The sequence below is a fragment of the Macaca fascicularis genome, chromosome 20 (genome assembly GCF_037993035.2).
Source record: "Macaca fascicularis isolate 582-1 chromosome 20, T2T-MFA8v1.1".
Lineage (NCBI taxonomy): Eukaryota > Metazoa > Chordata > Mammalia > Primates > Cercopithecidae > Macaca > Macaca fascicularis.
This window is the reverse complement of record NC_088394.1, coordinates 27,419,281-27,442,962: the sequence shown is the minus strand read 5'-3', so window position 1 is coordinate 27,442,962 and position 23,682 is coordinate 27,419,281.

Genomic DNA, 23,682 nt, shown 5'->3' with positions numbered 1-23,682 from the left:
AAATTTAACGGAATGCCCTGTATTTTATCTGTCTCACCTACCCAGGGTGCCTGAGGAGGACAGGGCCAGAGGGTGGTGATGAGGTATTACATGGCCTGTGTATGGTGCAGAAATGCTCCAGGAGCTTCTGCAGGCTCTGATAGGGATACAGAAGGTAGCTGGGAGGACATGACCTTGTAGCTGACGGCTGGTCCCAAGCAGGCGTCGAGCGGGAGGCTTGAGAAGCCTTAGCAACAGCAAAAACGAAGAGGAAAGCCTCCAAGCTGCAAGAGAAACCGCAGTGCTCCTGCAGGTGGGAGGCTGGGGGAGCAACCTATCAGCCAGCAGCTTTGTCCAAACTCTCTCCCCTCCCCCCCGTCACCCAGCTACATTCGTGGGCTCCCACCCTGTGGCCTGGGGGCTGAGGCTCTCCCAGGGGCAAGTGAAGCGGAAGAAACAACACCATGACGGTCCTCAGAGAATGACTGGGGCTTGGAATCTTCAATGCAACTGAAAAAAAAAAAGGTCACTGATTTGGACTGAATTTACCCAAATATGTCTCAATGATGTTGTCAGAGGCGGTGAAGGTTGGAGTCAAGAAAATTATGTTTGGGCTGGGTGCAGTAGCTCACAGCTGTAATCCCAGCACTTTGGAAGATCAAGGCAGGAGGATCACTTGAGTCCAGGAGTTCAAGACCAGCCTGGGCAACCTAGGGAGACTCCATCTCTACAAAAAATAAAGAAATTAGCCGGGTGTGGTGGTGCACACCTGTAGTCCCAGCTACTTGTGGGACTGAGGTGGGAGGATCACTTGAGCCTAGGAGGTTGAGGAGGCTACAGTGAGCTATGATGGTGTCACTGCACTCCAGCCTGGGTGACACAGGGAGATCCTATCTCAAAAAAGAAAAGAAAAGCCTTGGCATGGTGGTTCACGCCTATAATCCCAGCACTTTGGGAGGCCAAGGCAGGCGGACCACCTGAGGTCAGGAGTTTGAGACCAGCCTGGCCAACATGGTGAAACCCCGCCTCTACTAAAAATACAAAAATTAGCTGGGTGTGGTGGTGCGCCCCTGTAGTCCCTGCTACTCAGGAGGCTGAGGCAGGAGAATCCCTTGAACCCGGGAGGCAGAGGTTGCAGTGAGCCGAGATTGTGCCACTGCACTCCAGCCAGGGAAACAAGATTGAAACTCCATCTCAAAATAAATAAATAAAAATAAAATATAAAATAAGGTTATGCTGTTTTCTTCTACTCTGGTGCCCTGTGCCCCGTCTATTTGCTCCATGTTGAGTGCCCGGCATGGCTCCTGACACCCAGTCCCCGGACACGGGGGCATGAGCAGGGCATTGAGGAGGACTTGAACACCCAGGGCAGGCGCCCAGAGAAGTGCTCCTTGTGATGCAGACTCTGAAGTCACTGGCAGAGGGAGGTGAGAGCTGCTTGAATGTAGAAAGAAGTGCTGGCACTTGAAGGGGTCACAGTCACTTGTTCCTATTTTCCCAACACTTCTCCAGCATTAACTGTGGCCCAGCCCTGTCTTAAGTGCTTTATAAATATCACTTTATTTTTTTTCTTTTATTTTAAAATTTGTTTTTAAGAGACAGTCTTACTTTGTCACCCAGGCTGGAGTGCAGTGGTGTGATCGTGGCTCACTGCTGCCTTGAACTCTTGGGCTCAAGGGATCCACCTGCCTAAACCTCCTGAGTAGCTAGGACTACAGGCATGCACCATCACACCTGGCGAATTTTTTTTTTTTTTGAGATGGAATCTCCATCTCTTGCCCAGGCTGGAGTGCAGTGGCGTGATCTCGGCTCACTGCAACCTCTGCCTCCCGGGTTCAAGTGATTCTCCTGTCTCAGCCTCTCCAGTAGCTGGGACTACAGGCATGTGCCACCGTGCCCAGCTAATTTTCTATATGTTTAGTAGGGATGGGGTCTCACCATGTTAGCAGGATGGTCTCAATCTCCTGACCTCAAGATCTGCCTGCCTTGGCCTCCCAAAGTGCTGGGATTACAGGTGTGAGGCACTGCACCTGGCCCACCTGGCTAATTTTTAAAAATTGTTTTGCAGAGATGGGGTCTCACTTTCTTGCCAAGGCAGGTCTTGAACTCCTGGGCTCAAGTGATCCTCCTTTCTCAGACTCCCAAAGTGCTAAAATTACAAGTGTGAGCTACTGCGCCTGGTCCTTTTCTTTTATTTTCATTAAAAATTATTATTATTATTATTATTATTATTATTATGTAGATAGAGTCCTGCTCTGTGGCCCAGGCTGGAGTGCAGTGGTACGATCTCAGCTCACTGCAACCTGTGCCTCCTGGGTTCAAGCAATTCTCCTGCCTCAACCTCCCGAGTAGCTGGGATTACAGGCACACTCCACTATGCTCGGCTAATTTTTTTGTATTTTTAGTAGAGATGGGGTTTCACCATATTGGTCAGGCTGGTCTCGAACTCCTGACCTTGTGATCCACTTACCTCAGCCTCCCAAAGTGCTGAGATTACAGGCGTGAGCCGCCGTGCCCAACAAAAAAATTATTTTTTAGAGACAAGGTCTTGCTATGCTGCCCAGACTGGAGTGTAGTTGCTATTCAGAAGTGCAGTCCCACTACTGATCAGCCTGGGAGTTTTTGTTTGTTTATTTGTGTGTGTGTGTGTGTTTGTTTGAGATGGAGTCTTGCTCTGTCACCCAGGCTGGAGTGCAGTGGCGTGCCACTGTAGCCTCAAGCTCCTAGGCTCAAGCCGTCTTCCTGCCTCAGCTTCCTTAGTAGGCTGGGGCCACAAGTATGTGGCACTACGCTCGGCTCATTTTTAAAACTTTTGTAGAGATGGGGGTCTTGCTCTGTTGCCCAGGCTGGTCTTGAACGTCTGGTTTCAAAGGATCCTCCCACCTCAGCCTCCCAAAGAGTTGGGATTACAGGCATGAGCCACTGCACTTGGCCCCAGGTCTTTCATTCAATGAACAGGCTGTATGAGACGGCCTCTGGGGCGGGCCCTGTGGCTGGGCTCTGAGGACAAGCACGGAAATGAGATGCTGGACAGACACTAATAATTACAATCCAATATGATCAATGATATAAAGAGCCGAGTTTACTGTGGGCCAGGCCATGTTCTAAGCACGTTGCCCTGCTCATTTCTTCGTCCTCACAACAACCCCCTGAGGTATCATTGGCCTCATTTTGTAGATGAGCAAACAGAGGCTCAGACAAGTTCAGTCATTTGCCTATGGTCGCAGCAAGCAAATGGCAAATTTGGGATTCACACCTGGGAGCTCTAAGTGTAGGGCTCTATGGGGGCACATCCCAGAGGGCTTCCTGGAGGAGGTGACACTGCCCCCTGGAGTAGTACAGAAGGAGTAGTTGAGAGAAGGGGAAGGTGTCGTAAGCAGAGGGAACTGCCTATAGAGTCTGGGAGGTGACCAGCCTGGCACTGGAGGAGTTGGAGGTAGTTGTGGGGCTGGAGCTAGTGCAGTGCCTGGTCTAGGCTCCTTGGTGGTGGGCAGAGCTGGTGCCCACCCACTCCTTCCTCAGAAGGTGGTCCTCTGCTCACCATTCTCAGGGGCTCTGGCTGGGCTGGGTAGAAGGGGAAGGACAGGACAGGACTCAGAGCAGGCAGGAGTCCGAGGCTGCAGGGGAGCCATGAAGGCGCCACTGCACTCCAGCCTGGGTCACGTAGCAAGAATCCATCTTAAAAAAAAAAAAAACACCCAGGGCAGGACCCCACCTTGCCTGGCCCTTGGGACAGCGTTGAGGCAGGAGCACCAGTCATGGAGGGGCAGGATTGCATGAGTCTCTACAGGCTGCCTGAGTTTGCTGCCTGCCCTGTCCTTTGCTGGCTCTGTGACCTTGAGCAAGTCACTCTCCCTCTCTGAGTCTCAGTTGCCCCATCTATAAAACAGACAAGAGTATCAGATTTCTTAGCAGATGCAGAGGTTTAGAGCAGGGCCTGGAAGTAAGTATCTGTGGTGTCAGCTGTTATTAGCACTGACACAGTGACCTTCAGCAAGTTCTCTGCTTTCCTTAGGGGGAGGGGAGCCCGTGGCAGTTGCAGGGCTAGTGTACCCCCCTGCCTCCTTGCGACACCTTGGGATCAGGCCTCGGCCCTTCCCTAGGGCCCAGCCCTGCCACACACTTGGGTCTGAGCCTTCTGGGGGTGTCGCAGGCAGCTCCCGGCAGCCGGGGGAGGGGTGGGAACCAAGAGAAGTGGTGACTAAGACGGGAACCTGAAATGCACTCACATGGAGGCCTCCCCCAGGGAGGTGGGTTTTCACTCTGCTCTGGTGGGTGACTCATGCGGGGGCAGGTACGGAAGGTGCCAGGACACAGTGGTGATACGCATCCCTCCCAAGAAGCTGGTGACGCAGTGGGCTGTGGAGGGCTGGTGGTGTCTCCCACATTCTGGGGGCAGAGGGATAGACTCTGTGACTGGGAGGCCTGGAGTCAGAACGACCTGGGTTCCAGTTCCAGCCCTGTTAGCTTTGTGACCTTGGGCAAGTAACTTCCCCTCTCTGTGCCTCAGTTTGCCCATCTGTAACATCAGGTTCATCTCACATCCACATCCCAGCACTGAGTCCATCCTATTGCGCTTTATTGGCTCTTGGCCACTCCCCTCCTCAAGAACCTGCACTGGCTCCACATTGCCCAACAACAAAATGCAGCCCTTCTCTGTTAAGGGGTGGCGAGGAGGACCAAGGAGGAAACACGTTTATGGGATATCTGCTCTGGGCCTTGGGCTTATTTATTTATTTTATATATTTTTTTAGGGTAGAGTCTTGCTATGTTGCTCAGGCTGGAGTGCAATGGTGCAATCTCAGCTCATTGCAATCTCCACCCTCCGGGTCCAAGCGATTCTCCTGCCTCAGCCTCCTGAGTATCTGGGATTACAGGTGCCTGCCATCATGCCCGGCTAATTTTTGTATTTTTAGTAGAGACAGGGTTTCACCATGGTGGCCGGGCTGGTCTCGAACTCCTGACCTCAAGTGATCCACACACCTCGGCCTCCCAAGGGAGGTGATTATGGATTGGGCCACCGCACCTGGCCCTGGGCTTATTTGAACCCCACACAAACCTATTTTACAGCTGAGAAAGCCAGCTCCCTGCAGGTGTCCAAGTCACCCAGGGCCACGCCGGGGGCAGAGCTGGGCTTCAAACCCTTGTCCATCCCTCTCCATCCCCCTGAGTCCATCTCTCTCCTGCCCACACAGCTTCAAATCCAGTCAATAAAATGGCAGGAGTTTAAATGTGAACCTGTTTTTATTACAAAGAAGAAAAAAAGAGGAAAGCAGAGAAAACCACCAATTCCTCTTCAGGGTCTCACCTCCTCGCAAGTAACATATGGTGACAATATCTGGCCTACTCCTGAGTGCTGACACCAGAAGACAGCTGTTAAGAGGAGGCGGTGGGTGTCCCCTCTCCCTTGCCCTTTTAACCAAGCTGAACCTTGGTGACACGATGAGTAAGTTATAAATGTACTTTAACTCGGCTCTGGGGTCTTCATTCTGTGCCTCCTAACTTACATGTATGTTACATGCCATTTTGTGTGCACAAAATTGTTTGTAAAGGCACCAACCCCTGATGGTTTCAAAGATGAGTCTAGTGGATTGTCAGATAAAGTGAAATGAATTTAGCTAAACTATTCTAGGTTATAGAAAAAGATAGAAGGCCGGGCGCGGTGGCTCAAGCCTGTAATCCCAGCACTTTGGGAGGCCGAGACGGGCGGATCACGAGGTCAGGAGATCGAGACCATCCTGGCTGACACGGTGAAACCCCGTCTCTACTAAAAAATACAAAAAACTAGCCGGGCGAGGTGGCGGGCGCCTGTAGTCCCAGCTACTCGGGAGGCTGAGGCAGGAGAATGGCATGAACCCGGGAGGCGGAGCTTGCAGTGAGCTGAGATCTGGCCACTGCACTCCAGCCTGGGCGGCAGAGCGAGACTCCGTCTCAAAAAAAAAAAAAAAAAAAAAAAAAAGAAAAAGATAGAAACTCTTGGATTTTTTTATAAAGGCAGCATGACCTTCCTATGAAAATCTCATAAACATAGTAGGCTGGGCACGGTGACTCATGCTTGCAATCCCAGCCTGTGGGAGGCTGAGGTGGGTGGAGCACCTGAGGTCAGGAGTTCGACACCAGCCTGGCCGACATGGAGAAACCCTGTCTCTACTAAAAATACAAAAATTAGCCGGGCATGGTGGCGGGTGCCTGTAATCCCAGCTACTTGCTATTCAGGAGGCTGAGGCAGGAGAGTCGTTTGAACCCGGGAGGTGGAAGTTGCAGTGAGCCAAGATCGTGCCATTGCATTGCACTCCAGCCTGGGTGAGAGAGTGAGACTCCCTCTCAAAAAAGAAAAAAAAAAAAAAAAAGAAAATCTCATAAACATAGTAAACCAACAAGCAAATTACAACAACAACAAAAAACCAAAAACAAGCCAAGAAGAGGAAATTGAAGATTAATGATTTGGGTATAAAAATTCTAAATAAAATGTTAATAAAGTACAATTGTATATCAAAGAGTAACATACCTTGAGCAGTTTACTTCAGGAATGATCAAGTACAGTAATTGATCAATATAATCGCATAGGGAAAGTACAATGTGATCACATCAATTGATATTGAGAAGTCAGCTGGAAAATTCAACAGCTTTTTCTAAAAAAAAGAAAAACAAGGCCGGGTGCGGTGGCTCATGCCTGTAATCCCAGCACTTTGGGAGGCTGAGGCGGGCGGATCACGAGGTCAGGAGATTGAGACCTCGATCTGGCTAGCACGGTGAAACCCTGTCTCTACTAAAAATACAAAAAATTAGCCGGGCGTGGTGGCAGGTGCCTGTAGTCCCAGCTACTGGGAGGCTGAGGCAGGAGAATGGCCTGAACCCGGGAGGCAGAGCTTGCAGTGACCCAAGATAGCGCCACTGCACTCTAGCCTGGGCGAAAGAATGAGACTCCGTCCCAAAAAAATAAAATCAAAAAAAAGAAAAAAAAGAAAGAAAGACAAACAAAACCTCCAAAACTCAAAAAAGGAAATAAAAATTAACTCCCCAGCCTGGGTGAGGCAGCTCCTGCCTGTAATCCCAGCATTCTGGGAGGATCGTTTGAGCCCAAGAGTTTGAGACCAGCCTGGGCAACATAATGAGACCCTGTCACTACAAAAAAAAAAAAAAATTAGCTGGGCAGGTGGTGCATGCCTGTGATCTCAGCTACTCGGGAGGCTGAGGTGGGAGGATCACTTAAGCCTGGGTGGTTGGGGCTGCAGCAAGCTGTGACTGTGCCACTGTACCACTCCAGCCTGGGCATGAGAGGGAGACTCCCTCTTAAAAAAAAAACAAAAAGTCTCATAAGAAAATTTAGGAAACTAGGCCAGGCGTGGTGGCTCAAGCCTGTAATCCCAGCACTTTGGGAGGCCGAGACGGGCGGATCACGAGGTCAGGAGATCGAGACCATCCTGGCTAACACAATGAAACCCCGTCTCCACTAAAAATACAAAAAAATTAGCCGGGCGTGGTGGCGGCGCCTGTAGTCCCAGCTACTCGGGAGGCTGAGGCAGGAGAATGGCGGGAACCCGGGAGGCGGAGCTTGCCGAGATCGCGCCACTGCACTCCAGCCTGGGCAACAGAGTGAGACTCTGCCTCAAAAAAAAAAAAAAAAAAAAAAAAAAAAAAAAAAAAAATTTAGGAAACTATATATATATAACATGGAAATTGTGGAAGATATTTGTTATTTATTTATTTATTTTTTTGTGACAGAGTCTCACCCTGTTGCCCAGGCTGGAGTGCAGTGGCATGATCTTGGCTCGCTGCAACCTCCACCTCCCAGGTTCAAGTGATTCTCCTGCCTCAGCCTCCCGAGTAGCTGGGACTACAGGCATGTGCCCCCATGTCTGGCTAATTTTTGTACTTTTAGTAGAGACGGGATTTCACCATGTTGGCCAGGCTGGTCTTGAACTCCTGACCTCAGGCAATCTGCCCACCTCGGCCTGCCAGAGTGCTGGGATTACTGGCGTGAGCCACCGTGCCCAACCGGGAAATTGTTAAACCAATAAAAGAAGCCCAGAAATCACCAAGAATCTTTTAGATGAATCTTTGTTAAAATTGGAGGAAAAAATTATGGGAAAATATCCTAAGCAAAGTTAAAGGGTGACTTGGGTTTGCCAATATGGCAAATGAACAGCCTGAATCTGTGGCACATAGACGGGCCTTGCAGACTGTCAGCAAAAAGACAAACAATACTAAAGAAAAACAGCCAAGAGGAGGAAGCACAAGAAATTCACAGAGGAACAAATTTAAATAGCAAATAAATAAGCAAAAAATGTTCAGCTTCATTAGTAACCAGGGAAACACAAATTGAAGGACCAATGAGGTAGCAGTTTATACCCATCAGGTAAGCAAAAATTAAAGAGCTAATGAAGTTTTAGGGGAAGCATAGTCATATATTGCTGGTGAAAATGCAAACCCCAGTGGGCATTTTAGAAATCAGTCTGATAAGATCCAACAAAAAAAATTTTTTTTGGCAAGATCTCAAAAGATACTCCATTTATTTATTTATTTATTTATTTATTTATTTATTTATAGAGTTGGACTCTCGCCCTGTCACCCAGGCTAAAGTGCAGTGGCATGATCTTAGTTCACTGCAACTTCTGCCTCCCAGGTTCAAGTGATTCTTCTGCCTCAGCCTCCCGAGTAGCTGGGAATACAGATGTGCACCACCATACCTGGCTAATTTTTGTATTTTTAATAGAGATGGGGTCTTACCATGCTGGCCAGGCTGGTCTTGAACTCCTGACCTCAAGTGATCTGCTTGCCTTGGCCTCCAAAAGTGCTTCGATGACAGGCGTTTTTTTTTTTTTTTTTTTGAAAGCAAGGTTATTAAGAAAGTAAAGGAATAAAAGAATGGCTGCTCCGACTGGGCGCGGTGACTCACACCTGTAATCCCAGCATTTTGGGAGGCCGAGGCGGGTGGATCACAAGGTCAAGAGATTGAGACCATAGTGGCTAACACAGTGAAACCCAGTCTGTACTAAAAATACAAAAAATTAGCCAGGAGTGGTGGCAGGCGCCTGTAGTCCCAGCTACTTGGGAGGCTGAGGCAGGAGAATGGTGTGAACCTGGGAGGTGGATGGAGGTTGCAGTCAACCGAGATTGCGCCACTGCACTCCAGCCCGGGTGACAGAGCGAGACTCCGTCTCAAAAAAAAAAAAAAAAAAAAAAAAATGGCTGCTCCATAGGCGGAGCAGTCAAAAGTTACATCTGATGCGTTCTTTAACTGGGCAACTATAGGAGAATGCACTCCACCAAAACAAGAAAACAAACCAAGTAAGAGGAACATAATGGCATCTAGGAACAGGAGATTCAACATACGAAAGAGGGGAAAGGAGGTGGGGCGGGGTGGTTCACGCCTACAATCCCAGCACTTTGGGAGGCCGAGGTGGGTGGATCACCTGAAGTCAGGGGTTTGGGACCAGCCTGGCCAACGTGGTGTAACCCCGTCTCTACTAAAAATACAAAAATTAGCTGGGTGTGGTGGCGCACACCTGTGATCCCAGCTACTTGGGAGGCTGAGGCAGGAGAATTGCTCGAACCCGGGAGGTGAAGGTGGCAATGAGCAGAGATTGCCCCACTGTACTCCAGCCTGGGTGACAGATTGAGACTCTGTCTGAAAGAAGAAAAAGACAAAATAGGGGAAGGGTCTCCTCGGGGAAAGGATGAGATGAGAAAGACCCCACGGTGACATCGTGCAGCAGGCCTGGGCAGGAGTGCATTCATGTTGGAGCATGGCAGGAGGCAGCAGCAGAGATTTTCTCTCCAAGAAAATGAAATTCACAAACCACTTAATCTAAGTGAACATCTTGAGAAATGATATAAACAACTGATGGAGAGCTTTGGATTGAGTTAATAAGCATGTCGAAAATGCTAAGCAAATGAAGAAAATGAAAATGACTAACCCTAGGAAAACAAAAATTGTGCAGAAAGGAAAGGTAATAGTAATTTACTGCACAGCTTAGCTCTGAGTTGTGTTTACATGTCAATAATAATATTCGCTAAGATTTTGGTAGTTTAATGTTTTTCATCACATTTAGGATGCTTTCAGTCATTATGTATTTATTATTATTATTTTTTGAGACAGAGTCTTGCTCCGTCGCCCAGGCTAGAGTGCAGTAGTACGATTTCGGCTCACTGCAACCTCTGTCTCCCCGGTTCAAGTGATTCTCCTGCCTCAGCCTCCTGACTAGCTGGGATTACATGTGCACACCACCACACCCAGCTATTTTTTGTATTTTTAGTGGAGACAGGGTTTTGTCATGTTGGCCAGGCTGATCTCAAACTCCTGACCTCAACTGATCCACCCACCTGGGCCTCCCAAAGTGTTGGGATTACAGGTGTGAGCCACTACGCCTGACTGGCTTTCAGTCGTTATGTCTTCAATTTTTTTTCTACGCCAATATGCTTTAAAAGCTGAGTATTACAGCAGAGTTTTTGCTGCAGGAAAAACTGGAACCGAAGTGAGCGTCCGCCCAGGAGGAGATGTTTCAGCCATTTGTGGAGCATCCACATGGTAGAATGTTACACAGCAATGAGACAGAATGAATCACACATCTATCCTGGCTGCCCTGGCAGGATTCCGTCAAGTGCTCTTGTTTTTTGAGACAGAGTCTTGCTCTGTTGTCCAGGCTGGAATGCAGTGGCGCGATCACAGCTCACTGCAGCCCCCAACTCCTGGGCTCAAGCGATCTTCCTGCCTCAGCCCCCTGAGTAGCTTGGACCACAGGCAGGCACCACCACAGCCGGCTAACTGTTTTGGAAAGACGAGGTCTCAGTATGTTGACTAGGATTATCAAGTGTTCCTACAGGAAGAAAGTAAGATGGTGAGAGATATGAATAATAAGATTACAGTTTTATAAAACAAAAGCGACCCTCTTTACATGAATATATGGACTTGGCTATGATCAACAATAGAAAAGGTATGGGAGGGAACACATTGAATTGTTAGCTTTGGTCACTAGCGTTAAACTAGAGCTCATAATACTGATGGGGCCAGATGCCATGGCTCATCCCTATAATCCCAACACTTTGGGAGGCTGAGGTAGGAGAATCGCTTGAGGTCAGGAGTTTGAGACCAGCCTGGGCAACATAGTGAGATTCCATCGCTTCAAAAAATTGAAAAAACTCAGCAGGGCATGGTGGTACGTGTCTATAGTCCAAGCTAGTCGGGAGGCTGAGGTGGGAGGATTGTTTGAGCTTGGGAGGTCAAGGCTTCAGTGAGCAGGGATCATGCCACTGCACTCCAGCAGGGGTGACCGAGCAAGACCCTGTCTCAAAACAAAAACAAACAAACAAACAAAAACAAAACGAACAAAAAAGTAACATTGACAGAATGGACTCTTTGTGGCAATAAGATACCAAATTATAACATGCTGGGTAAAGGTTAAGTCATGCAGTTCCACACTTAAAGAATAAACTGGCTGGGCATGGTGGTTCACGCCTGTAATCCCAGTACTTTGGGAGGCTGAGGTGGGTGGATCACAAGGTCAGGAGTTTGAGACCAGCCTGGCCAACATGGTGAAACCCCATCTCTACTAAAAATACAAAAATTAGCCAGATGTGGTGGCGGGTGCCTGTAGTCCCAGCTACTCAGGAGGCTGAGGCAGGAGAATCGCTTGAACCCGAGAGGCGGAGGTTGCAGTGAGTCGAGATCGTGCCACTGCACTCCAACCTGGGCGACAGAGCAAAACTCTGTCTCAAAAAAAAAAAAAAAAAAGGAATAAACTATGTTCTAACTGCCACAAGGGTTTTCTTTTTGTCTAGTAGCTAAACAAGCAGTGGCCTTGTTGCAACTGGACCACCAGACGGTGACTAATAGACACATTTCCCCATTCCATAAACCATAGCCACAGCATTGCCTGGACAAGAGACTGATTTCAGCAACTTTTTTTTTCTTTTTTTGAGACAGTCTCACTCTGTCGCCCAGGCTGGAGTGCAGTGGCATGATCTTGGCTCACTGCAACCTCCATCTCCCGGGTTCAAGAGATTCTCCTGCCTCAGCCTCTCAAATAGCTGGGATTACAGGCACCAGCCACCATGCCCAGTTAGCTTTTGTAGTTTTAGTAGAAATAGGGTTTCACCATATTGGCCAGGCTGGTCTCGAACTCTTGACCTCAAGTGACCCACCCACCTCGGCCTTCCAAATTGCTGGGATTACAGGTGTGAGCCACCTCACCCAGCCTGATTTCAGTAACTTTCTCCTGACAAGAGGCCACTGACATAGACTGGTCCTGGCAGGTTTACAGAGGCTGCGCACTGAATGCTTTCGGGCCCTCTGCTTTACCTACCTTCTGACATCCAGGGCCTCACTGTAATGCACTTACATGTTAAGTCTCCAGCTCAAAGTGAACGTGGGATGCATGTTTGTTTACTGAGTACGTGTGCGCCCTCTCCTTCATGAATATTCATAGCTCCTCCTGTAACCTCTTAAATATCTGATATAGTTTGGATATTTGGTCTGCCCTAATCTCCTATGGAAATGTAATTCCCAGTGTTGGAGGTGGGGCCTGGTGGGAGGTGTTTGGGACATTGGGGTGAATCTCTCATGATGGCTTAGTGCTGTCCTCAGGGTAGTGGGTGAGTTCACAAGAGATCTGGTTGTTGGAAGGTGTGTGGTACCTTCTCCGCCCCCTTGCTCCTGCTTTCACCATGTGATGTGTCTGCTCCCACTCTGCCTCCCACCATGAGTAAAAGCTCTCTGAAGCCTCCCCAGCAGCTGAGCAGATGCCTGCACCATGCTTGTACAGCCTGCTGCACTGTGAGCCAATTAAACCTCTTTTTAATTTTTTTGAGATGGAGTCTCATTCTGTCGCCCAGACTGGAGTACAGTGGTGTGATCTCTGCTCACTGCAACCTCTGCTTCCCAGGTTCAAGTGATTCTTCTGCTTCAGCCTCTAGAGTAACTGGGATTACAGACACCCACCACCATGATTGGTTAATTTTTTTTTTTTTGATTTTTTTAGTAGAGCCTGGGTGTTACCATGTTGGCTAGGCTGGTCTTGAACTCCTGAACTCAGGCAATCTGCCCACCTTGGCCTCCCAAAGTGCTGGGATTACAGGCATGAGCCACCGCACTCGGCCAGACCTCTTTTTTTTTTTTTTTTTTTAAATAAATTACTCAGTCTCAGATATTTCTTTATAGCAATGCAAGAACAGACCAAAACAATATGTATACGTAGCCAATCTGTTTGGCATACATTTCTCTTCCACTCTTCCCTCCCTTGAAGTGCCTGCTTTTGGTCTCTACTGGAGGCTATGCTTCCCAGCCTGCAAGCTGCAACTTTTTATAAGAAGCAAAATCTCCTCTCAAATGGAGGAAGACCGTATTATTTTTCAGTTGACACTGGGGAGGGATGCCATGGGGGAGAGGGAGGGTGGGACGTAAGTCAAGAGAAGGAAGAAGGCTGCCCATGATGAACGATGCTCATGCATATAACCCGCTTACATACATCTCCGTGTGTGTTCGTGGGTGTTTGTTTTCATAAGGAAATGCTTGAAGGGTGCTCACTGAATGAAACAGGGGCTATTTCAGGGTAATGGGATTCTAGGCGACTTTTACTTACTTTCTTGTTTTTTTTTGTTTTCTTTTTTGAGACAGAGTCTCACTCTGTCACCCAGGCTAAAGTGCAGTGGCAGGATCTCAGCTCACTGCAACCTCTGCATCCTGGGTTCAAGTGATTCTCCTGCCTCAGCCTCCCGAGTAGCTGGAATTACAGGCGTGTGCCAGCATGCCCAGCTAATTTTTGTATTTTTAGTAGAGACTGGGTTTCACCATGTTGCCAGGCTGGTCTCAAACTCCTGACCTCAGGTGATCCACCCGCTTTGGCCTCCCAAAGTGCTGGGATTACAGGCATGAGCCACCACACCCGGCCTATTTATTTTCCTTCCTGTACTTTTTAAAAAATACTTTTTTTTGGAGACAGGGTCTCACTCTGTCACTCAGTTTGGAATGCAGTGGCCTGATCACGGCTCACTGCAGCCTCAAACTCCTTGGCTCATGTGATTCTCTCACCCCAGCCTCCTGAGTAGCTGGGACTACAGGTGTGTGCCTCCACGCCCCCTGTTTGGTTTTTTTTTAATTTTTTTTTTTTTTTTTTGAGATAGAGTTGCTCTGTGGCCCAGGCTGGAGTGCAGTGATGTGATGTCTGTTCACTGAAATCTCTGCCTCCCAGACTCAAGCGATCCTCCTGCCTCTGCCTCCCAAGTAGCTGGGACTACAGGCATGAGCCACCATGCCCAGCCTAATTTTTTATTTTATTAGAGACAGGGTCTTGCTGTGCTGCCCAGGCTGGTCTTGAACTTCCTGACCTCAAGCAGTCCTCCTGCGTCGGCCTCCCAAAGTGTTGGGATTACAGGCATGACCCACTGTACCCGGCCACTTTTTTTTTTTTTTTTTTTGAGATGGAGTTTCACTCTCGTCACCCAGGCTGGAGTGCAATGGCGTGATCTCGGTTCACTGCAGCCTCCGCCTCCCAGGGTCAAGTGATTCTCCTGCCTCAGCCTCCCAAGTAGCTGGAATTACAGGAATGTGCCACCACGCCTGGCTAATTTTGTATATTTAGTAGAGATGAGGTTTCTCCATGTTGGTCAGGCTGGTTTCAAACTCCCGACCTCAGGTGATCCACCTGCCTCAGCTTTCCAAAGTGCTAGGATTACAGGTGTGAGTCACTGCGCCTGGCAAACCAGGCCACTTTTATTTTAATTATTTCCTATGCATATGGATCATTGACATCATCAGAGAAGTCAATTTGTCAAAAGAAAAGGATTAAGAGATCCCCAAGCCTCAAGAGGACAGGTTTCTTTGACCCGGGTCCTCCAGAGCCAGGATCTGTCTGTACTCATAAGAGGTCCAGAGTGTGACAACATGGTCTTGCAACCTTGTGCTCAGGGACCCTGGAGCCAGTCCGTCATAGGCCTACTGGACCTCGCCACCCCAGGACTGCAGGCTCTGCCTGGCTGCAATCGAGAATCCCCTGGGGCCAGGTGTGGTGGCTCGTGCCTGCAATCCCAGCACTTTGGGAGGCTGAGGTGGGCAAATCAGCTGAGACCAGGAGTTCGAGACTAGCCTAGCCAACGTGGTAAAACCCCTCTCTACTAAAAATACAGAATTAGCCAGACGCGGCGGCGGGTACCTGTAATCCCAGCTACTCAGGAGGCTGAGGCACAAGAATTGCTTGAATCCAGGAAGTGGAGGTTGCAGTGAGCTGAGATTGCGCCACTGCACTCCAGCCTGGGAGACTGAGCAGAATCCGTCTCAAAATAAATAAATAAATACATACATAAATAAATAAATCCCTGGGGATCTTGGATTTGATCCTGGTGCCAAGGGAATCGGGTTTCTTTGGTCTGGGTGGTGCCTTGGCATCTGTATTACGATTATCATTTGTCAATGATTATGAATTTTTAAATTTCACACAGCTTTGGGGAAGCAAAGAACCTGGGCTTGTTCAGAACAATCAGCTATTGACACCAGAGGCTGCCTCTGGGTTATAATTGGACAATTATCCTTTCATGGTGCAGACATTAGTGGCTCTCTTGTGCTTGGCCATGAACCATTTGCTACATCCTCCATGTGGCCAAGCATCAAAAGGGTAATGTTTTCATTTTTTAATTTTTGTGGGTAATGGTAGGCATATATATGTATGGGGTGCATGAGATGTTTTAATACAGGCATGCAATGTGTAATAATCACATCAGGGTAAATGGGGATCCATTACGTCAAGCATTTATCCTTTGTGTTACAAACAATTCAATTACACTCTTTGAGTTATTTAAAAATGTACAATTGACTGGGCACAGGGGCTAACATCTGTAATCCCAGCACTTTGGGAAGCCGAGGTGAGCGGATCACTTGAGGTCGGGAGTTTGAGACCAGTCTGGCCAACACGGTGAAACCCTGTCTCTACTAAAAATACAAAAATTAGCTGGGCATGGTGGTGCTTATCTGTAATCTCAGCTACTCAGGTGGCTGGGGGCAGGAGAGTCGCTTGAGCCCAGGAGTTCGAGATTAGCCTGGGCAACCTAGCAAGACCCCATCTCAACAACAAAGCTACAGATTCAAAAAAAAAATCAGACCATATAACTCTCTGCTTAAGGCCTTCAAGGGTTTCCTCATGCATTCAGGATAGAATCCAAACTCCTTAGAATGACCCAGAGGGACTGACACAGTTGGGCCTGGCTCATCCCATGGCAGCCTCCTGCTTGTTCAATTAGGTTGTGATGCACTAGTCCCTCCCCCACACCCTCCCCAGATTTATTTCATTTTATTTTACATTTTTTTGAGACAGGGTCTTGCTCTGCTACCCAGCCTGGAGTGCAGTGGTGCGATCATAGCTCACTGCAGCCTTGAACTCCTGGGCTCAAGCTATGCTCCCACCTCAGCCCCTCAAAATACTACGATTACAAGCATGAGCTACTGCATATTTATAAATAGCTTTAAGTATTTAAAACATCCAAACATATAAGAGTTGAAAAAGGTGGCCGGGCGCGGTGGCTCAAGCCTGTAATCCCAGCACTTTGGGAGGCCGAGACGGGCGGATCACGAGGTCAGGAGATCGAGACCATCCTGGCTAACACGGTGAAACCCCATCTCTACTAAAAAATACAAAAAACTAGCCGGGCGAGGTGGCGGGTGCCTGTAGTCCCAGCTACTCGGGAGGCTGAGGCAGGAGAATGGCGTAAACCCGGGAGGCGGAGCTTGCAGTGAGCTGAGATCTGGCCACTGCACTCCAGCCTGGACCACAAAGCGAGACTCCGTCTCAAAAAAAAAAAAAAAGAGTTGAAAAAGGTATAATGGTCACTCATACACCTGTCCTGAAATTCAGTAATTACCATTTTGTCATATTTTCTTTGTGTGTATGTATGTATTTTGCTGAAACATTTATTTATTTATTTATTTATTTGAGATGGAGTCTCGCTCTAATGCTCAGGCTGGAGTGCAGTGGCACGATCTCGGCCCACTGCAACCTCTACCTCCTGGGTCCAAGTGATCCTCCTGCCTCAGCCTCTCAAGTAGCTGGAATTATAGGTGCCTGCCACCATGCTCAGCTAATTTTTTTGTGTTTTTTGTAGTGACGGGGTTTCGTCATGTTGGCGAGGCTGGTCTGAACTGCTGACCTCCAGTAATCCACCCGCCTTGGCCTCCCAAAGTGCTTGGATTTCAGGCGTGAGCCACTGCGCCTGGCCAACATTTAAAAGTTAGTTGTAAGCCAGGCATGGTGGTGTGGGCCTATAGTCCCAGCTATTGGAGAGGCTGAGGCAGGAAGATCACTTGATCTCAGGAGTTTGAGGCTGCAGTGAGCTACGATCACGCCACTGCACTCCAGTCTGGGTGACAGAGCAAGACCCTGTCTCTAAAACAATAATAATAATAGTAATAATAATAAATAAATAAAATAAAAGTCAGCTGTAGATATCGTGCCACTTGACCCCTAATGACTGCAGTGTGAATCTCCTAAAAATAAGCGTCTTCCCTTATAGCCAGCCGCATGTCAGCACCCTACCCAAGAAAATTAATATAAATTTTCTACTATTGAGTCCACGTTCAAATGAACCCAATTATTCCCTGAATGCATTTTAAAGATGTTTAATTTCTAAATCAGGACCCAATCAGGTTTGCACATTGTGGTTGGCTCCAGTGTCTCTTTGGAGTCTCCTAGTCTGGAACTTCACAGTGTGGTTGGAGAGCAGCAGCATGAGTATCACCTGGGACTTTGCTAGAAATGCAACTTCACAGGCCTCACTCCCAACCTGAATCAAATTCTGGGGTGGGGTCCAGGAATCTCTTTTAACAAGCCAGGTGATTTTTTTTTTTTTTTTGAGACAGGGTCTCGCTCTGTCGCCCAGGCTGAAGTGCAGTGGTGTGATCTCGGCTCACTGCATCCTCCGCCTCCCAGGTTCAAGTGATTCTCCTACCTCAGCCTCCTGAGTAGCTGGGACTACAGGCACCTGCCACCATGCCCGGCTAATTTTTGTATTTTTAGTAGAGATGGGGTTTCGCTATGTTGGCCAGTCTGGTCTAGAACCTCTGACCTCGAGCAATCTGCCCACCTCTGCCTCCCAAAGTGCTGGGATTATAGGCACGAGCCACTGTACCTGGCCTCAGCTAGTTATCTTCATGGCTGTCTCTTCCCTTTCTTTTTTTTTTTTTTTTTTTTTGAGACGGAGTCTCGCTCTGTCGCCCAGGCTGGAGTGCAATGGCCGGATCTCAGCTCACTGCAAGCTCCACCTCCTGGGTTCACGCCATTCTCCTGCCTCAGCCTCCGGAGTAGGTGGGACTACAGGTGCCCGCCACCTCGCCCGGCTAGTTTTTTGTATTTTTTTTAGTAGAGACGGGGTTTCACCGTGTTAGCCAGGATGGTCTTGATCTTGTGACCTCGTGATCCGCCTGTCTCGGCCTCCCAAAGTGCTGGGATTACAGGCTTGAGCCACCGCGCCCGGCCTTCCCTTTCTTTTATTTAATAATAATGTTATTGTTATTTTTGCAGAGATAGGGTCCCACTATGTTGCCTAGGCTGGTCTTGAACTCTTCGCCTCAAGTGATTCTCCTGTCTTGCCTCCCAAGGCCCTAGAATTACTGATGTGAGCCACTGTGCCTAGGCTGTCTTTCTTCTCTGTGCTCATTAGTTCTTCTTTCTCTCCCTCCTTCTATTTTCCTCCTTTCCCTCTCTTCTTTTCCTTCTCTCCTCTGCAAAGAAACTGATTCCTTCCCTTCCTGGGCACGTATTTCCCAGCCTTCATTGCTGTTAGGTGTGGTCACGTGACTGGTTTTTGCTGATGGAAGGTGGGTGGAAACGACGCGGCCCCCTTCTGGGGCTGAGATGGTTAAGATCATGGATCTGTCTTTTCCTCTCTGCATTGTTTGCCATCTACCAGTAGAGGCCCCGAGAGAGAGCAGAACCACAAGGTAGCGGTCCCTGAATGGCCATGTGGCAGACCTGCCTTAGACTGTTATCTGAGCAGGTAATAAAATTCTGTAATGTTAAGCCACAGAGATTTGGGGGCTTATCTGTTCCAGTAGCCGGCATTACCGTAAGTAACAAACACATGGACTGTCTCCGCTTTTCTAGGTTTTCAACTAAACACACCTGCCCCACGACTCCTAAGTTCTCATATTTTTCATTATAACAGATACTGATTGGCTTCTCATCTCAATTGTAACCCTCCTTGTAATGGGCCCAGTTTGGGACTCCTTGGAGCCACTCCTAAAATGATCAGCTATGGCTGGTGGGGACAGTCCTATCATTTGGAGATGACAGGAGGCCCCCCCCACTCTCCCCTGCCAGTAAACGGTAGGGCCATTCTGTTTTTTTTAAAATTATTATTATTATTATTTTTTAAATAGAGCTGAAATCTCATTATGTTGCCCAGGCTGGTCCTGAACTCCCTGGCTCAAGAGGCAGGGCCAGGCATGGTGGCTCACACCTGTAATCCCAGCACTTTGGGAGGCTGAGGCAGGCGGATCACCTGAGGTCAGGAGTTCAAGACCAGCCTGGCCAACACAGTGAAACCCTTTCTCTACTAAAAATACAAAAATTAGCTGGGCGTGGTAGCGGGCTCCTGTAATCCCAGCTACTTGGGAGGCTGAGGCAGGAGAATCTCTTGAACCCAGGAGGTGGAGGTTGCAGTGAGCTGAGATGGCGCCATTGCACTCCAGACTGGGCGACAGAGCGAGACTCCATCTCAAAAAAGAAAAAAGAGGCATCAGGTCATCCTGCCCGTGAGAGAAGGGCACTGCAAAATTACATGGCCAAGGGCATGGGTAGGGGAAGGGTGAAGAGTTAGGGCCAAATAATGTACACCTTACCTAATTTCCCACTGAAGAACACCCCCTTTCAGTCAATTACTTTGGGTGGGGCTCCAGCTCAGGGGTGGAGCAGGTGACAAAGACCTCAGCCAATCAGAGAACAGCCTTGCCCATCTGGAAGGCCTAGGCTCCATTGGGGACTACAGGTGCGCACCATCACGCCTGCTAATTTAAAAAATTTTTTGTAGAGGCTGGACGCTGGTGGCTTACACCTGTAATCCCAGCACTTTGGGAAGCCAAGGCGGGAGGATCACGAGGTCAAGAGATCGAGACCATCCATGCCAACATTGTGAAACCCCGTCTCTACTAAAAATACAAAAATTAACTGCCCCTGGTGGTGCGCGCCTGTAGTCCCAGCTACTCGGGAAGCTGAGGCAGGAGAATCGCTTCAACCTGGGAGGCAGAGTTGCAGTGAGCCTAGATTGCGCCACTGCACTCCAGCCTGGGCGACAGTGCGAGACTCTGTCTCGAAAAAAAAAAAAAGAATTTTTTTTTTTTTTTTTTTTGTAGAGACAGGGTTTTGCTATGACGCCCAGGCTGGTCTCGAACTCCTGGGTTCAAGTGATCTGTCCACCTCAGCCTCCCAAAGTGCTGGAACTACAGGCATGAGCCACCATGCCTGGCCGACTTTTCCTTTCCAAATGAACCAGTTTGGGTTGGGTTTTCAGTCACTGAGACCAAACTGGTCCCAGTGAATACACCAGTAATCTTAGCCTCGGAGGTGTGCATCTAGTCACAGAAGGGCTCAGTGGCAAGGCTATTGGATTGCACAGGAGCTGTTATAGGGCAAGCCCCGTGGATACTGGCGGCTCAGGGATCTTACAGATGAGGTTTCACTGGAAACCAATCAGAACTCCTTTATTTGCAAGTAACAGACATCAAACTCGAATGGATTTGTGAGAATATGTTGGCTCATGTAATTGAAAAAGCCACTTGAGGCTGGGCGCAGTGGTTCACGCCTGTAATCCCAGCACTTTGGGAGGCCAAAGTGGGGCAGATTACTTGAGGTCAGGAGTGCAAGACGAGCCTGGCCAACATAGTGAAACCCCGTCTTTACTAAAAATATAAAAAGTAGTCGGGTGTGTTGGTGCGCGCCTGTAATCCCAGCTACTTGGGAGGCTGAGGCAGTAGAATCACTTGAACCTGGAGGCAGAGGTTGCGGTGAGCTGAGATCGTGCCACTGTACTCCAGCCTGGGTGACAGAGTGAGACTCCGTCTCGAAAAAGAAAAGAAAAGAAAAGAAAAAAAAGAAAAGAAAAGAAAACAAAAAAAGCTATTTGGATTTCAGACACAGATCCTAGTACTGATATAATGCAATCAGAATCCATTTCTCCTCATCTCCTGGCCCAGCTTCATTTACTCTGTGCGGGCTTCATGCCTGGCCAGAATCTCCCTAAGCGGTGGCAAAGGCAGCCACCAGCAAGTCCAGGCTTACATCCCACACGCTTAGCAACTCCGATGAAAAGAGAACACACTTTCCCCTAATAGGTGCAGAAGTCCAGGAGGAGCCTATCTTGGACTAGGGGCACACAGCCGCGACTTAGGGATGGAATGTGCTGATTGGCTAGACCTGGGTCATGTGGCCACCCCACAGAGCGAAGGGGTGGGGTCGGCCTCCGCTGAAGGAAGGGCTGGTTCAAAGGAAGCTTGGGGTGCTATCACACAAAGCAGAACCAGTGGATGCTGAACAGGCAAAAATAGCAGACGTCCGCTACATCTCATTACTCTTAGCACCTTGTGGTCCTTATTACAATTGTAATTAACTATCACTCCAAATCCTCTACCTGCTACAATCACCTCCCATTTTCCTTTTTTTTAAAAATATTATTATTTGTCTCTGTCAAAAAATAATAATTATTATTATTATATTGTCACCCAGGCTAGAGTGCAGTGGCGCGATCTTGGCTCACTACAACCTCCGCCTTCCGGGTTCAAGCAATTTTCCTGTCTCAGCCTCCTGAGTAGCTGGGATTACAGGCACCCACCACTGTGCCCGGCTAATTTTTGTAGTTTTAGTAGAGACGGGGTTTCACCATGTTAGCCAGGCTGGTCTCAAACCCATGACCTTAAGTGATCCACCCAGCTCCGCCTCCCAAAGTGCTGGGATTACAGGCATGAGCCAACGTGCTCGGCTAATTTTAGTATTTTTAGCAAAGATGGGGTTTTGCCATGTTGACCAGGCTGGTCTTGAATTCCTGACCTCAGGTGATCTGCCCCCCTGGGCCTCCGAAAGTGCTAGGATTACAGGTGTGAGCCACGGTGCCTGGCCCCATTTTCCTTTAACATCAACATTGAATGACTTGAGCCCACATACTAAGAAAAATCAAGGCCTAGTGTGGTAGCTCATGCCTGTAATCCCAGCACTCTGCGAGGCTGTAGTGGGACGATCACTTGAGGCCAGGAGTTTGAGACTAGTCTGGGCAACATAGCAAGACCCTGTCCCTAAAAATTAAGATATTAGCCAGGCCTGGTGGTGTGTGCCTATAGTCCCAGCTGTCTGAAAGGCTGAGGCAGGAGTGTCAGAGGCATTTGAACCACAGTGACTCCATCTTGAGTAGGGGCTAGGTAAAATAAGACTGAGACCTGCTTGGCTGCATTCCCAGGAGGTTAAGGCATTCTAAGTCACAGGATGAGGCAGGAGGTCGGCACAAGATACAGGTCGTAAAGACCTTGCTGATAGAACAGCTTGTAGGCTGGCCACGGTGGCTCACCCCTGTAATCCAAGCACTTTGGGAGGCCAAGGCGGGCAGATCACCTGGGGTAAGGAGTTTGAGACCAGCCTGACAAACATGGAGAAACCCCATCTCTACTACAAAAATACAAAATTAGCCGGGCGTGGTGGCACATGCCTGTAATTCCAGCTACTTGGGAGGCTGAGGCAGGAGAATCGCTTGAACCTGGGAGGTGGAGGTTGCGGTGAGCCGAGATTGTGCCATTGCGCTCCAGCCTGGGCAACAAGAGAAAAACTCCATCTCAAAACAAAAAACAAAAAACAAAAAAACAAAAAACAGGGCCGGGTGCAGTGGCTCATGCCTGTAATCCCACTTTGGGAGGCCAAGGCAGGTGGATCATGAGGTCAGGAGTTCAAGACCGGCCTGACCAATATGGTGAAACCCCGTCTCTACTAAAAATACAAAAATTAGCTGGGTGTAGTGGCGTGCACCTGTAGTCTCAGCTACTTGGGAGGCGGAGGCAGAAGAATCGCTTGAACCCAGGAGGCAGAGGTTGCAGTGAGCCAAGATTGCACCACTGCACTCCAGCCTGGGCGACAGAGTGAGACTCTGTCTCAAAAAAAAAAAAAAAAAAAAAAGCAATAAAAATAAAAAATAAATTAATAATAATAATAAATATTTTCAAAAAGGAAAACCAAGCCCCCTCCACGATGTCTCTGAGGCATCCCAAAATGGGGCTCCCCGTCTCCTGAGTCCACCATGCTCGGCCCACTTCCTGGCTGTCCTTGTCTGCTCTTGGCCTCTGGACCCATTGTCCCCTTTCTTCGCCTCCAAATCAAAACCTCTGTTTTTGTCCATTACACCAAAGCTCCACTAACCCAAGGCTGGGTGAGGAACAGTCTCCTCCCCTCAGTTGCCAGTAAGTACCTCTAAATTACTTTTCTTACACCCACATTTCCACCCTAAACCAGACACTAGATGGGTGTATAGACGTTGACATTTCTGAGAGAGAGAGATGCCGTTTGGTGACTCTCCCATGGTGATGTGACTGTAAGTTGAGTAGTCATCTATGGCTGTGTGTGAGGGGTGTCATGGGGTCTTTGCAATCACTTTGCAAATCACTTCGCCTTGGCCCGCTTAGCTGTGACTGCTGAGGAGTTGGGAACATTTGCATAGACCTCAAGGAGTGTCTTGGGAAAAGAGGAATCA